Source organism: Sminthopsis crassicaudata, chromosome 2 (genome assembly GCF_048593235.1).
Source record: "Sminthopsis crassicaudata isolate SCR6 chromosome 2, ASM4859323v1, whole genome shotgun sequence".
Classification (NCBI taxonomy): domain Eukaryota; kingdom Metazoa; phylum Chordata; class Mammalia; order Dasyuromorphia; family Dasyuridae; genus Sminthopsis; species Sminthopsis crassicaudata.
Window position 1 is genome coordinate 115,304,843 of NC_133618.1, and position 17,066 is coordinate 115,321,908.

Sequence of the window (17,066 nt, forward strand, 5' to 3'; positions counted from 1 at the left end):
AGAGAAAATTTTGCAAGAAACAAACAAAAAAAAAAATTCAAACGTGTTGGAGCTACAATTAGAATTGCATAGGACTTTATCAGCAGCCATAATAAAAGACTGCAGGTCTTGGAATCATATCTACCAACAATCAAAAGAACTAGGCCTGAGGACAAAAATATCATATTCAGCAAAATTACCTATAATATTGAATGAGAAAAAAAAAGGACATTCAACAAACAAAAAGATTGTTAGGACTTTCTATCAATCAAATTTCATAGAAAATTTAACATGTAACATTGATAGCAAAGACCAATTTCAAGGAACTCAACATGGACAAATTGTTTTGTTGTTTTTTATAAGAGAAATGTATACTATACGTTTAAGATTGATATTAAATAGGGTAACTCAACAGAGAGGCTAGGACAGCGTTAAGGTAAAAGTAGTCATATCATACAAATGAGGTCCTGAAGAAGAATAAACACAAAGGCATTAGAAGGGGGAGGAAGGCTCATAATTATGAAAAGCTACTCACATCATGAATGCATTAAATAGACAACACTATGAAGGACATAGCACCCTCCAAAATCTATAAAGAAATAAAGGAGGGGGCAGCTAGGTGGTGCAGTGGATAGAGCACCAGCCCTGGAGTCAGGAGGACATGAGTTCAAATATGTCCTCAAACACTTAACACCTCCTAGTTGTGTGACCTGGGCAAGTAGCTTAACCCCAATTGCCTCGGAAGAAAGGAAGAAAGAAAGAAAGAAAGAAAGAAAGAAAGAAAGAAAGAAAGAAAGAAAGAAAGAAAGAAAGAAAGAAAGAAAGAAAGAAAGAAAGAAAGAAAGAAAGAAAGAAAGAAAGAAAGAAAGAAAGAAAGAAAGAAAGAAAGAAAGAAAGAAAGAAAGAAAGAAAGAAAGAAAGAAAGAAAGAAAGAAAGAAAGAAAGAAAGAAAGAAAGAAAGAGGGGAAGGATGGGTTGATGGGGAAACAAAGGGTGAATAAAGAAGACATGGATAGAGGGAGGTTAAGTAATACCAAGGTAAGTTAAAGAACAGAATTAAAGTAAAGAGTCTTGAACTGGTAATTTGTTGTTACATATTTTGAATCCTCCCTGATGTTCTGCTAGGCACATGACAATGTTCTCTTTTGCTTTGTTTTATTTTGTTTTGTATTCTTTTTTTTTTCTTATTTTGTTTTTTAAATAAACTTTTTTTAAAAGGGAATATTGTTAATTCTGTGACAAAGTTACCTTGAAACTCATGAAATTGTCTTGAATGTGGGACACTCATAGCACACATGAGGTCCAACTAGAAAGTTTTCCTAGAAGTATATATGAAAGAAGATTGTGAGTATTCGGTTACTATCATCTGTCTTTCCTGCCCCAAGCTCCCTACTTCCTATCCAAAGTGTACATTATATTTCTATTCAAAGATGAATGAGGTATTCTGATGCATTCAACAAAGGTACTAATTCAGGCTATGAATAACTGGTTTGGTATCATTTCTTTGGTTCTTCATAATTATATCTTAGATTTCTGTCAATGTGTTTTCCTTACTTCTTGCCCAACTTCAAAAATCTGAATTAGGAGGGAAAGGAGAATCCATTGCATGTCTAGGGAACAGCAAGAGCAGAAATGTGACAAGAGAAGAGTACAAGACACATTGAGGAGATGGCAATTGAATTTGATTATAAACTGTAAAAACAAATAGTTTGATAGAAGGCTAAAGAGTTAGATGGTGCTTTGTTGTAAAAGGAACTTGAATGTGAGGCTTAAGAGTTAGGATTTTATTTGATAGGCAATGGGAATTCATTGAAGATTTTTGATTAGTTCAGTGACATGCTCCAATTTATGCATTAGAATGATACATGAGGCAACAATAGAGAGAATAAAGAAGAAAAAGACTTAAGCACATGAGAATATAGAGGATGGATTATTGGGAAGATAGAGATTGTAAATTGCCCATTGGAATAAACCAAGGGAGAAGTAATGAGAATAGATAGTGATGGTTAAGTCAATAATCATTTACTAAGCATCTACAATGTGCCAAGCACTGTGCTAAGTATGGTACTATAAAGAAAATTAAAAGATAGTTTTTGATCTCAATGGAGCTCACAATCTAATGGGGAGACAGTATGGAAATAACTTTGTCCAAATAAGATAAATTAGACATAATCAATAGAGGTAAGATATTAGCATTAAGGAGAATCATAAAGCCTTCTCATAAAAGCTGGGATTTGAAGAAAGCCAGAAGAGCCAGAAAGTAGAGATAAAGAAGGATTCCAAAAAAGTCCAGACAAGAGGAACAGCAAGGAGGTCAGGTCATTGAATCACCGAGTACATGGCAGGGAGGTGGGAGAAGTAGGGTGATAGAAAATCGAGGTATGCAAACACTGGTAGGAAAGGGCTAAGTGGTTGTGAAGGGGTCTGAAAGCCAAAGAGAAGATTTTATATTTTATCTTAGAAATAATAGAAGACTATTAGAATTCATTGACTAGGTGGTAAGAACAATAAAAATAGAAAATACAATAAAATTTATTTGGGAATAGAATTGACATGAGTTTTCTGCTAAATGTTTTGGACCAGGGAAGGAGAAGGAGTCAAAGATTATTTAAAGATGTTGTGAGCATGGATGAAAGAGAATGTGTAAATTGACAAGTATCTTCATAAAATATTTTCTAGCTCCTAAAAAGAATGATTGTTTTTAATACCAAAATATATTTTTCCCCTCTGTTCTGGACTTTCGACAAGATTCCTGGCATCTCTAATCTCATACCCCATCTTTGGTCCTTTTCCTCTACCACCTTCTTATTTCTGCAAATTCTCTCAGTACTGGACTAAAAGTTAGAAGAGAAGGCTAAGAGGGGACTTAATTTTTAAAATTCCTAATATCAGCATCCAGGATTTAATTTATTATAAGAAAATGTAGATTAAATATTAGGAAGAAATTTCTATAAGACTTAAGATCATTTGCAGGTCAATTTTTTTTTAAGTAAGAACAAAGCTTCTTCTTTATAATTTTGTTTTTTGATAATTGATGAGAAATACTTGCAATTTTTAATTTCTGGTTCTTTTTCTCAAACAACTCAATTCAATGAACATTTATTAAGCTCCTACAGTATGCAAGACACTGTACTAATAAAAAATAAAAAAAAATGTCCCTAATCAAAAGAAATTTAAATTTTACTGGGGAAAAAATGTCAGTTATTATCTTACATAGTCTCACAACAGACATGTAACAAACAGTGTAAATATTGTTAGTCCACATTTTAGAGATGAGGGAACCAAGATTGGGAAAGATGAAGTGGTCTTATCAAAATTACACAGATGGTAATTAACAGAGCAGATATTCAAATTTAGATCATTTCAGTTCCTCTTGTGCTGGGATGCACACTGCTGTTAGCCCCTGGGAGAAAGTGAAGATTAGGAAAGAGGAAGTTCTTCAGAATATCCTTTCCAGGAGTTCTAATAATAGTCTTCACCTCTTCTTCTCCTTTGTACCCAAGAAAAGGAATGGGGCCTATCTCTCCTCCTAAAGTCCCTGCTTCCTGTCTTCTGCCTAATTGCTCTTATGGTAATGTCACAGACATAAACAGTCAACATTCCCTAGTCACCTTGAGGGGGCCTAGAGGAAATATGTAAGGTATGATTCTTGTGGATATATGAGGAACATCAATATGATAAGCAGGAAAATCTCTGTCAAGTAGTAAGTCAGTAAACATTTATTCTGCACCTACCATATGCAAAGCACTATGCTAAGCACTTGGGATACATGAAAAGGCAAATACCAATCCTTTCTGTTGAGAAGCTCATAAACCAGAGAGGGGAACAATAGAATAGAAAGCATGAATTGAATCACTGCATTTTTCAGGATATCTGGCACAGCTCTTGCACATCCTGTTACTACAACAGGGGTTCTTGATGACTAAGCACTGATGGACAGGATTTTCTTCCTTAAAATATCTCTATTATTCAATAGACTGGATAAATTGCTCCTGAACAGACTACAATTCATAAAACTAAGTGAAAAGAAAGACAGACTTGGGTGTGGTAGCATGTCAGTGATCCCTGCTATTCCAGAGGATGAGGCTGGTGGATCTTTTGATAGATAGTTCTGAGTTGCAATCAGGTTAAAAACTATTGGGTGTTCAACCTAAGTCCACCACCAATATGGAAAAATATTGGAGTGGAGGACCAACAAGCTGACTAAGGAGTTGTGAAATGCTTCAAGTCTAACAAAGAGAACAGGTTAAAGCTTCTCTTACAATCAGCTGTGGGACTGGGCCATGCGTGGCCAATGTACTTTCAACCTAAGTGAAATAGGGAGAAGAGAAAAGGAAATGGAGTCCAGATTGTCAAGTAGAGAGGCTTCCCACCAAACTTACATCCTGATGTTGAGTATTTCTCAGATTGTCTTTGAGGCAAGCCTATTTGTGTGTCCTTAGGGGAAAAAAATTACCATATGAATCATAAAATCATAGATTTACAGGAAACCTTAGAATTACAGAATCTTAAAATTGTGAAGGACCTCAGGGATTATCTAGTTCAACCTTTACTTGAACAGAAACCTCTCTACACCAGTGGTATCAAATTCAAATAGAAATGGGGGCACAAAACCTCCCTGCTGGCCATTTTATATTGACTTAGAAAGCCACATTTTAACATTTTCTATGTTCCATTGTACTTTTATTTATTTTGTTAAATATTTCCCAATTACATTTGGATCTGATGGAGCCCAATCAGGGTGCAGTGGGCCACCTGTGGCCTGCCAACCAACAGAGTATTTGCCATGTCTGCTCTGGCAAGAGGTCTTTACAACTCCCACTTGAAGATCTGGAATGATAGGAAACTCACTTCTTTAAATAGCTGTATCTATCTTACTCTTTACTAGCTAGATTACCCTAGGGAAGTCACTTAATTTCTGTTTGCCTCAATTGTAAATTGGATATAATAAAAGCATCCACCTCCCATCGGTTGGTTGTGAGGATCAAATGAGATAATTGTTGTAAAGTGTTTAGTATAGTGTCTGATACAAGATAAACATTACATAGATATTAATTATTGTTATAGTGCTTTTAAGTTTGCAAAGTATATGTATACATACATCTACATTTATATATCTATACCTTTATATAGATATATAGTCAATTTATTTGATCCTTTTGACAACCCTATGAAGTATATGCTATTATTATTATAATATTTGCAGATAAAGAAACTGAGGCTGAGAGATGAAATAACTTCTCCATGTCAATAATATCTAAGGCAGGATTGAATCTTAGCATGGAGTTCCTGATCCATATATCCCAAGTTTCCAAGTTGTCTTCCCTCTAAATTAAACATACCTAGTTTTTTCAACCAATCCTTGTATGGCATGTTTTCCAGTTCTCTCATCATCCTGATACCTTTTCTTGATCCACTATAACTGTCAATATTCTGCTTCACATATGATACTCAGAACTGCAGACAATCTTCCAGAAATGGTTCTACCAAGGTTCAACATTAAATGACTATTTTTCCCCTTCATTGTGGACACTATGTGTCTATGAACATAGCAATCTTGGATGTTCTGTCACACTTGTGACTCATATTGATCTTAAAATAATTCCAAACCCTTACCCCTTTCCCACACAAACTGTTTTCTATCCCAACCTGTACATGCATAGTCAATTTTCTGAATCCAAGTGTGGGAATTCATATTAATTCCTGTTACATTTTTCTTATTAGATCTGGCCTATTATTCTAGCCACTGGAGATTTTTAAATTCCACTTTGTCCACTAATCTGTTAACTATCTCTCCCAACTTAACATCACCTGAAAATTTGATTGATAAGTCTTTAATTCACTAAAGAAAAAATATTCAACTGCTTAGGTTTAAGATTATATCCTTGGGGAACTCCATTCATAAATTTCCTTCCATAATGATTTCAATACATTAACCAGTATTCTTTTGAACTAATCCTTCAAGGAGTTCTGAATCGTCCTCTACCATCATCTAACCCAAATATTTCCATCTTTTCCACAAGAATGTAATAGGAGACTGCCAAATACCTTGACAAAGTGTACATATGCTATGCTTCAAGCATTGTTCTGACTTACCAATTTAGTGTCAAAAAAGTAAATGAGATTAATAGTGCAAAACCTGTCTTGATAAACCCATGCTTTTAGTATTCACTACTTTCCTTTTCAAATGAGAAGCTGTTGAAAGCCCCCAAAATAATCACAGAATATTGTAACTGAAAGAAATCTTCAAGATTATCTAAATGAATGCCCTTACATTACTGGAAAGGATCTAAAATCTAAAGAAGTTAAGTGACACAAATAAATAATGACAGAAACTGGGACTAGAACCTAGGACTTCTATCTTCTAGTCCAATGGTCTTTCTCCCACAAAAGACCAGTAGTAACTTATGTTATGGCTCAGAATGGTAAGTGACCACCATAGTAATAAAAAAAAAATGCTGGAGATATCTCCAGGAGCACAACAAAGGTTTATTATATGTTCTCAAGAAAAAGCAAGAAGCCCTCCAAGTTTCATTGACTGATAGAAAATAAAGTGATTATTTGTTTCAGCCCAACTACTTAGTTGGCATAAAAAAACCAAAGCAAATACCAAACTCTATATAGAGTAAATATTTGCTTATTCATGGACTACTCAACTGTTGGTATTGCATAATCTTTGTTGTAAAATATTTTATTTCAACAACTTTTAATGTGTTTTTTCCAATGGACTATTAAATTTCTAGATGGTAGGTGATCAAATTGACTGGTTGTTATAATATCTAGTCAACATAAGATACTATATACTATTTAGATAATTAATAAATATCATTTCATAATAATACTTACGTAGAGCATAGGGAAAGATACATGTGGAGTCCAAAACCACTACAAGAGTTACTATTGCACTGAAACATAGGCAACAGAAAACAAAAAGTCAAAAAACATAAAATCCACTAAATTCAAGGAACCATTTTAGGCTATGTCTAGATGAAAACCTAACCATTTTTATGAACAGCCTTCAATAAAAACTTTCTGGTTTAGTGAACATCTATTGTATTAATTAAAATTAAAAATAAAAATGTCCCAATGGTGAGAGTAATGTGAAGGGGGAAGAATGATGGAATTGTAGCTTTATTCATATTCTCAATTTGTTATTTCAAAAACTGAAGATATTTCATTTTTCTTAAAGATTTTCTGAAAGTGGTGTTATTTGGCACTAAGTTATCAACGTAAATATGAAATGAAAGTAGAACTTATAGTCACAATAAATTGGAAATGTGCTTTAATTATAAAAGTTATATAATTAAACCTTGGAGAAATTAGTGGTATATTTCACACAGAAAATACAATGAATACTCCATTGCATTGATGAAGATAAAGTTAGAGGAAAGAGTCAGAGAAAGATATGGATATGATCATATACATGGGAGTGTGTGTGTGTGTGTGTGTGTGAGAGAGAGAGAGAGAGAGAGAGAGAGAGAGAGAGAGAGAGAGAGAGAGAGAGAGAGACAGAGAGAGAGAGAGAGAGACAGAGAGACAGAGAGACAGAGAGAGAGAGACAGAGAGACAGAGACAGACAGAGACAGAGAGACAGAGAGAGAAAGACAGAGAGACAGAGACAGAGACAGAGAGAGACAGAGAGACAGGGAGAGACAGAGAGAGAGAGAGAGAGAGAGAGAGAGAGAGAGAGAGAGAGAGAGAGAGAGAGAGAGAGAGATTTTTCAGTTATATATTGTAAGCTAAATAGATTCCACTTCGTTTGGACCCTCTAAGTTACTATGACAGAGGGTAAAGAGAGGTGGAAAGGAAAACTTTGAGTGACATTTTTGACAGCAAGCTACAGAAATAACAATTTGACAGAAGAGGCCATCATAAATATAAGATCATCTCAGGCATGAATAGGATTCTTCTTAATGTAAAAAATATGGAGCATATGTATGATTCAATTCGGGGTGAAGAGAGGAGACAGGTGGGGGAGGTTATTGAGGAGTGATTTTTTATTGCTCAAGGTAAAGAAGTGATATTAATTTAAATGTCCTTGTTGGACATTTTTGGATGTTCTGAAGTATTTCCTTCTGATTCATTTTTGTATCTCTCTTTAGGCTGATTGCATATGCTGGCATGTAACTAATAACCTTCCCAAAAGGCTAGTATAACTATTAATACTGTTTGTTTCTATGTCAATATCAAGATTTATTTACCCTCCAGTTTGTCTGTTGACCTCACTCTTGCCTCATCAATACAAACTTCATAGATCAACAAATCTTCATATTGACAGAAAAGACCAGTCAATATCTTATTATTATTTAATAAGAATTTCATTGTCAGAGCCCCAGGGAGAATAAACATCAGTAGGAAAGCTTCTATGTAATATTATAAGTATTGTTTTAATTTGAAGGGCTGGAAAGGGAAATATTTTGCTTTGAGTTTTCAATACATTGAGGGCCACAGAAATAGTTGAAACAAGATTATTAACCCACAATGTTCTCAGAACAGTCTGTGAAACTACAATATATTGAAGGGCATTTAAACTGAACAAAATAGATTATTATTATTATTATTTTTTTTTTTAGTGACACTATTGATATACCAATGCTAGATGTATTTTACTGTGACTGCTGACTGACTGATAGAAGATCCATCAATTTCCGGGTTTGTGATTTAAATAAATTCTTGTCATTGGGTATCTTTTCTTCCTTTTGGTATGTATATGTGTTTCTTCCCTCCCCAAATTATCGCCTTTCAGAGAATAGAATATTAAAACTGAAACATTATATATATATATCAATTTAGCTTGAATATTCACTTATAATTACAAAAAGGAAAGCTTGATAAGAATGTGATACCTGGGAATCATTCATAAAATTCCAGAGATAACTTTTTAAAAATCTGCTTTGGCTTTTTTGGCATCATCATTAAAATTTTCATTTTAAAAGCAGCTTATCTTCCTTTTCAAGATATCTAAACAATATTAGATTCTATGTTAGATTGGATCATTCTGAAAAAAAAGTTTCAAACTATTCCACTAAAAAATCTTTTCTTTCCTTCCTTCCTTCCTTCCTTCCTTCCTTCCTTCCTTCTTTCCTTCCTTCCTTCCTTCCTTCCTTCCTTCCTTCCTTCCTTCCTTCCTTCCTTCCTTCCTTCCTTCCTTCCTTCCTTCCTTCTTTCCTTCCTTCCTTCCTTTTCCCTCCCTCCCTCTCTTCCTCCCTTCCTTCCTTCCTTTTCCCTCCCTCTCTCCCTCCCTTCCTTCCTTCCTTCCTTCCTTCCTTCCTTCCTTCCTTCCTTCCTTCCTTCCTTCCTTCCTTCCTTCCTTCCTTCCTTCCTTTCTTCCTTCCTTTCTTCCTTCCTTTACTTCCTCCTTCTTTTTCTCCCTCCTTTCTCTCTCTCTCTGTCTCTGTCTCTGTCTCTATCTCTCTCTATGTGTGTCTCTGTGTCTCTGTGTGTGTCTCTCTCTCAAAACTAACTTGGGAGTACAGATCTCTTTTCCATAAAGAGGAAGTTGAACTACATGTGTTCAGTTGACATCAAAGACAAGGATATGTTGAAGGCTTAAAATAACAATAAAAAACCTTAAATTTCCTTACCATTCAAATTCCATAACTTCCTCTAACACTCTTCTTCAATAATTCTAAACTAGGTCTTCATTACTGTTTGTCTGAATGAGTGGACTTCCCCCCTCATCCTTCTCTGCCATGTTGTATTTTCTTCCTCCCCCCAACTTATTACATACTATTATTTATATTTAATTTAGTTTCTCAAGGTAAAGGAATTATGTGTTTTTGAGTATTCTCTTTAAACATAGGAATATATATTCTTTATATTTATATGTGTTAAATAGAAATAATTTTCACAACGGAAGATTGCTCACCATAGTTTTATGTACATGGTTTAAAATAAATATGAAGGTAAAAGAATCTCTAAAGCTGGCTTTTTTCAAACACCTTATGGGTATCTTTCCTCATAAAAGGTCTTTTAAAACTTGTAATATCGGCTGTCAGAATTCAAAATCCTATATAACAAAATTGGTAAGATATTCTAATTTTAAATTTGATGAAAACCCACCCTGGTTCTGATTGAGACATTTCTACTTTTCTTGTCTCATGTTTGTGGTTGCTGAATTCTCATTTAGTCCATTGGAGAAATAATCAGACTTTCAAAACCTCACATTCAGAGTTCATGACTATGGTTCCTAGTATAGACATACATATTCATATCTCTCAAAATAATTTGCAAGCCAAATTCTTTTGGCTTTCTTCACCCCATCAATCTTATAATTAATAAGGTTGGTTCTCCTGTTTCACTTCCCCCCTGAAAGAAAAGATGAATGAAATATAAAGATTCATCCTGTAAATTTAAATAGGAGTGTACATTGCTGATTAAAAGCTGATGGTATCATCTAAAGGTAGTATGGAATATTTCATTTTTTTCTCTTTCAAGAAATAAAAGAGAGATAGGAGGAAAGGAAGCATTTCCAGATGTGGCGGCTTGGGCCTTGATCTGAATAACTTATATGTACATATATAAATGTTTGTATAAGTTTCTCTCTATCTCTGTCTCTTTGTGTGCGCACGAACGCGCACACACACACTTTAATGTATCTAAATAATTTTGTTATCTACAAAATAACACATAGGAGAATATTGGTTTAATGTTTATCTTAAAATAGTCCTTCTGAATTGATTTCTTTGTTGTTGAAAGCTAGGCATTGAAAACAACATTTTGCTTTCTAAACTCTGAGTTAGAATATGGATTTCAGTTGGGAAGGAGGATGGGGTAGAAGAGAATTTTAGAAACAGGATATAGAAAGTTGCTTTCAAAAGTTAATAATTGTGATATTGCTGCCTTTTGAAGTAAAGTGATGGCTATGCTTCTAAATTTAGTTGGAAGGTTATGGTAATCATTTAAAGGGGACACACAGCACAATTAAAAAAAACATAACTAATGGTATGTAGTATTTGGTGTAAATTGTCTGCTTTCACTGAATTTTCTAAGATGACTTAGGATAAGACAAGAAAATCAAATTGAACTTGATTTGGAAATAAAGCTTTGATAATTGAGCTAAGTAGCTTGAACTTGTCAATCACCTGTGACCTTATTCTATTTACACATTACTTAAACACTGAAAAGTCATATTACCCAAGTATGAGTTTCAGAGCATAAACAGAGCAGTCCTGACTCAGTTATATAACATGACCCTTTTTGAGCGATTTGTTTAACTTGTATTAAAATGGAGAGAATTGGGTAAACAACTGTTTTGAGCAGATGTTTTAACTTTTACACCTGGTCCTTGCCTTTGATTCCTTTAAAAAAAAAAAAAAACATGTCAAAGCACAGAATGTGTGTGTGTGTGTGTGTGTGTGTGTGTGTGTGTGTGTGTGTGTGTGGGCGAGGGCGTGCACATTCTATCCCACAATAAACAGACTATCCTCTGCTTAAGAAAGGGTTTTTGAAAGGGAAGGTTAGACGGTTTTAAAATTTTCTTCTGACTCAAAACTGCATTTAGTGTGTCCAAACACGAAATTCAGTGAAGTCTCTTACCTTCACCTAATCTCAATTAGAAAACAAATAAAAACAATACAACTTTCTTTCTACTTGTATTTATGTGTGACTATAAAGGTATAATTTATGCTATGGGAAAACGCTTAGTATTTGTTTTTTCAAAGATGAAGATATTATCTTCAGGAAGGAGTAAGTCTAGCCTTTTCTTTGGCTGAGGTCGCTTATTTCTTGCAAGACTTGCTCCAGCCAACTTCTTCAGGTGTTGCAAAGAGAATGAGAGAAAAGACGGGAGTAGGGAGGATATGGGGAGAAGGACTTTGGGAGATTGTAAGGAAGCTTTCTTTCTGGACGCCAAAGAATCCTTTGCAGGAACACCTCGATCTGGTTTCTGCCCTAATGGTTTTAAGAGGCAAAGGACTTTTCGCGTCTGCTGACACCCAAAGATTTCGAAAGCTTCCGCAAGCTAGGGAGAAGTCCTGGGCATCGTAAATGAGTAAAAAGGTTTCTTTCAGGCATATTTACTTCAAATTCTCTACATCCTTCAGACATAAGAGTCTGACACTGTCTCTCACCTAGGATCTTCAGTCCTCCAGCAGTTCTTTTTCTGTACCTCAAAGATCGTTCACGGACTTGCAGCCCCTAGGAGGCTGACTGAATAAGAGAGGGTCGAATTGCCTAAAGACCTAAATGAAAATCAGAGAGGACAGGAGATGCAACCCCCTCCCAAGTTGTCCTTTTCCCTGCATTCCTCCCTACCTAGAGGACACGCGCAAGGAAGCGGAACTGTGGGGATCTCCCGTCCTGGGCAAAAGCTGAGTGTAGGGCCAGAGGCACCAGCGAGTTCTCGTAGAGTCCGGGAGAAAGCTGTCTGGGGATCTGGGCAGCAGAACGAGTACCTATTAGCCTATCCAGCTTAGGAAAAACGGAACGGGGAGCGCAGACCAATTGGAGTAAGAGGGTACGCTGGAGGCAGCGCTTTCTGAGAGGAGATAGACCAGCCAGCCCCGGTCTCGTTGTGTTTAGATTTCCACAGGATGAGAAGCGCCTGTCTGCGGTTGGCTGCAGCTCCCCTGATTCCAGACACCTGAACGCCCCCTTCCCTTTCCCGGGGTACCTTGCAATAACATAGTGTCCCTAGCTAGGATAAAGGGCCAGTGCGCTCCGAACACACCCGGATGAAAGGTCAAGGGCAAAGAAGATAGGGAGAGTGGGGTGAGAAGATGCTATGCTCAGAAACACACTTGCACGAGCGCATGCACATACACACAAATACACACGCACGCACGCACGTACGCACCAAGTCACGCGCTTATTCGAGTAGAGAATGTAACTACAAAGCACCTGATATTTTGTGATTATTAGCAGAGCTGGGGATGTCAAAACAGAAGCATGCAGCTGCACTTTTCCCACTTGGGATGTATTTTGCAATTGGGTTTTGTTCGGTATCTTTTAGTGGGAGGGAAGAAGACATTCGAGGTTGCATCCTGCTCCGGGAAGATTAGTGTAAAAAAGCTGCGGGTTTGTATACCGACGCTCTGATTCAGAGCTATAATTAGTTGAACGACTCCAGAGATGCGCCTGTGGATGACTAACTTTAAGTGCCGAGGTTTCTACCAGAAAATCTTGACGGGTGTTGGGGGGGGGGGGGGGAAGGAGAAGAGGAATGGGCGGGTGACATAACTGCTTGTCCAGCTCAGTGTGGATGAACTAGGAGAGAGAAAGACAGAGAGACAGAGACACACACACACACACACAGACATAGACACAGAGACAGAGACAGAGAGACAGACAGAGACAGAGACAGAGACAGAGAGGTTTATCAAAAGTGAAGCAATTCTCCCTAGACTGCCAGATCTTCATTTGGCACTCTATCACAAACAAATTTTATAGGCTGATACCTAAATCCGAGAACTCTTTTTAAAACTCCTGCCCCTCCCCCCCCACTTCCAAATAGCCTCTTTATTTGTCTGCTTCCCAACCCTACTTTTCCCTCTTGGAGACACTGGAAAAGCAGGTTAGGGATATGGGAACCTCGTTTGGATTTCCTCCTTTGGCTAGCAATTTTGTCCTTTATCCAACATTACAAGTTGGACTAAAAGAGCTGATTTTCTCGTCTCTTATCGGCAAGCCTATGGATCAGTAGATTTTTATCTAATTGAAAATGCAGAGTCTTATTTCAGAATTAGAAATTAAATTAAAATTGTTATTTTTCTTTAATAATAATGTTTGCCTAACGTTGTGTTTTGGGGCAACATTAAGTGAGAGTTGAAAATTAGTCGGATAATTTTGGAGAAAACAACGTGTCTTTTTGAGAGTAGTGTAGGGTTTCTTTTGGCCTAAGCTTTCTAAAAGAGTTCCCTAGAGCGACTGAAACAGTGTTACTTCGTTGTAGTTGGGCAGATGTAGACGTAGGTTTTGAACTTCAGTGAAATGTGTTCTGAAGCAATTCTCAGGACTAAATAGGCTCTCCTCATTTGAAAGTGGCAGTAATGCATAAACACAAGAATATTAAGATTCTAAGAAAAGTGTGGGGATAGAGGATAAGAGAGAAAAAAGAAGGAAAAAAAGTTTTGTTTTGTTTTGTTTTGTTTTTTAATGCAGAGGTCTTTTTACAGTCTGTACCAACGCTCAACCTTCCATCTCCAATCCCCCATCCCCCTGTGCATCTCGCAGAACAGATTTGGCTCATATTTCAGCTTGTCTCTGCCAGTCTTCTCCTGTCCCTGGAGCTCAAATTCATTCCAGCGGTCAGTTCTGTCCTCTCCTTCTAATTGCATTCGAACCTGGGGAAATAATTGCATTAGAGTAGATTACTTATAACAGGCGGTTATACATCTTTTCCGATTTGACAGAAGTTTATTAAACACACAAATATAAAAGCTCCATCTCGAATAGCTAGGATGTATAGAATGTCTTCAATAAGAAAATTAAAATAATGCTTTTGAGATTGAACAGTGAATACTCGGTCTTATCTCAATAAACTTCAAAACCTTCATCTAGGCTCGTGAGAATTTAGTCACATTCAGCTTCTCTGCATTCCCCAAAACTGTAATGGCTATTGAATAACTAGGAATTTTAGAACTCTCCCAAGTTCTCCTCCCAAGCTCCCACCCATCCACACCTATTTTCACAGTTCTTTGTAGAGCTTTACTAAGTGCTCATTGTCAAAACTACCGTGGCTCATATCTGTGTGGTGCTGCCCCTGGCTTTGAGTGCATTGTAGAGAAAAGGAGATAGGAAACCGTGGTGGTGAGCGTGAAAGGGGGAAGAATGTGGAGCTATGGAATACTTGTCAACTTCCAAGTTTGGTCAGGAATCTGAAAAAGAGCTCCAAAAGCACGTGCTAAAAAATCTACACACAAAAACACACTTCCATTGAGAATGGTATCTATATGTCGTTTTACGTTAGATCCTGTGTGAAATTCAGTGAGACCTGTGGGTCCTATCCACGAGAAAGAGGAAATCTGTTATGGGAAACATTCCCGACAGTTTCACTATACTTTGATCTTGCCCAGAAAATAGAGTATCCTTACTGAATTTCTTGAAAGGACAAGTGTATACCTATTTAAAACTGGTTTCAGGCCGAAGTCCCTGCGTCCAATGGTAGTGCTGAGGATACGAGTTTGAACAGTAGTCTTTGGGGAATCTACCTGAGCCGAAGATTAAACTAGATTCTACTTCATTTCACGCTCAAGCTGCAGCACTCGTCCCTTCGAGTTGCCCTAAAGGGTGAAGGTGAATAGTCCGTTCAGTAGGTGAGCTAGGTGGTGGAATAAAGGTTATCTCCAACTCATTTTAAAATTAGAAAATTAGCCCATTAGAAATGCCTGCACATTCAATTTGTCTGAAGTAAATCTTTGGCATGCATTTTTCCATGTTCTAAAATTTTCACGGTTTGCATTGGAAGATAACTCCTACAATCTCTTCTAAAATATTTTTTATGGGAAACTATAAGTTTTGTTCCTCTCTTCTAAAATATTTTCATATGAAACTCTTGATTAGCTTTGTTCTTCTTAATCCAGAATATTTTTACTGCAAGTTTCTCTAAAATGTCCATTTAGCCCTTAGAAAAAGAAAGGGGAAAAAAAGGATAAGGAGAGAGAGAAGAAAGGCTTTGTATAGTTTTTCAATGGCGTAAAGAAATCTTTTAGGTGCAAAGATGCACTGTTTACATTTTTTTGACGGGATGCCGAGGGAAAGGGAGATGATCCTCCTCCCTCCTCCCCCTTCCTCTTTCCCCCCCTAAGCCTGGTAAAAGCATTTTGTTTTTATTTGCAACAAAAGAAACCCCGCCCTCATCCCACCTTCTTCCTTTCTGCCCCCCTCCTCCCCCCGGCAGTCAAATACTCGCTGCGGTGGAGTTACCTTGAGGCTGAGATTGCTACAGCATCTTAGAGCCCTTTGAAAGTCCATTGTCAAATATCCGTTTCTCCCACAGACAATTTATATTTGAAAAGATATATATTTTTTAAAAATATAGAAGGAGGGGGCATAACAAAACATATCAATAAGTTGTTGCGATAATTTGAACGAATGTATGGTTTCGAGGCACTTGAAACACGTGTCCTTTCAGGTTAAAAAAATCCCCTTTACCTCTATAAATTGGCTAATGCAAATTCCTAAAAGAAATGTTTTTTAGGGAAAGGCGAAAATTAAGAGATTACCTTGCTTTGAGGATCCTATTTTTCTGTTGCAATTTTCTGTTCTTCATTTCTCTTGATGCAAAGTAGAAAGATACCAGCGGAAGTGTCAGGAGCTTAACTGCCAGTTTTCCAACCGCTATACCAGGGAGCCTTGGTTCGTATTTTTTTTTTTTTTTTTTGATATGTTGTCCTTTATTTATTTATTTTTTTTTTACTCTTAGAGCAAAATCAAACAAAATAGATGAGAAAAAAAAAAAAGAAAGAAAGAAAATTCCCAGTTGTGAGCTGATTTTTGTTGCCACAATAAAAAGCAGACGGTCTTAAAAGCCATTTGAGATGACAATGGTTAGTGATCCCATTCTTCCCACCATAATCTTCAAGTGGTTTAAGATTAATGATAGGAAGTGTTTTAGTAAACGCTTCCAAAGGACGTCGCCAAGATAATTTACGTAAAATGTTGACCAGGCTGTTAACTGTCTATTTTAAAAAATAAATAAAAAACCAAACGGAATGTGTCTAATATAGTGAGCACCGAACATTTTCCCAATGTAAGGGACATTCATTCCAAGATTTCCTCATTGAAAATATTATTTGTGCTTTGATCATTTATTTGCAATTGAAATCAGTAGTCTTGCTCCATATCTGTCGCTGCCACCACCTCTCCTAAAAGTCCAGTATATTTTTTGAGTACATTACTCTTCACCTCACCCTCAATTTGGGATTTCTGCAAAGAACTGTTAGATTGGAAGGTTAGAAAGATTCCTTTTAGTTCAGTGTTTATACTTCTGTAGGTGTACATACAGTCTGTAAGTGCTGAAGCTGAGAATAGTTCTTGAAATCATAGGGAAAATCATCTCTGAGATAACAAATATTGAACTTTTCTTCAGTTAGCATGATGATCCTAGAGGTTTTAATGATTTTATATTTTAATTTAATACGACTTTG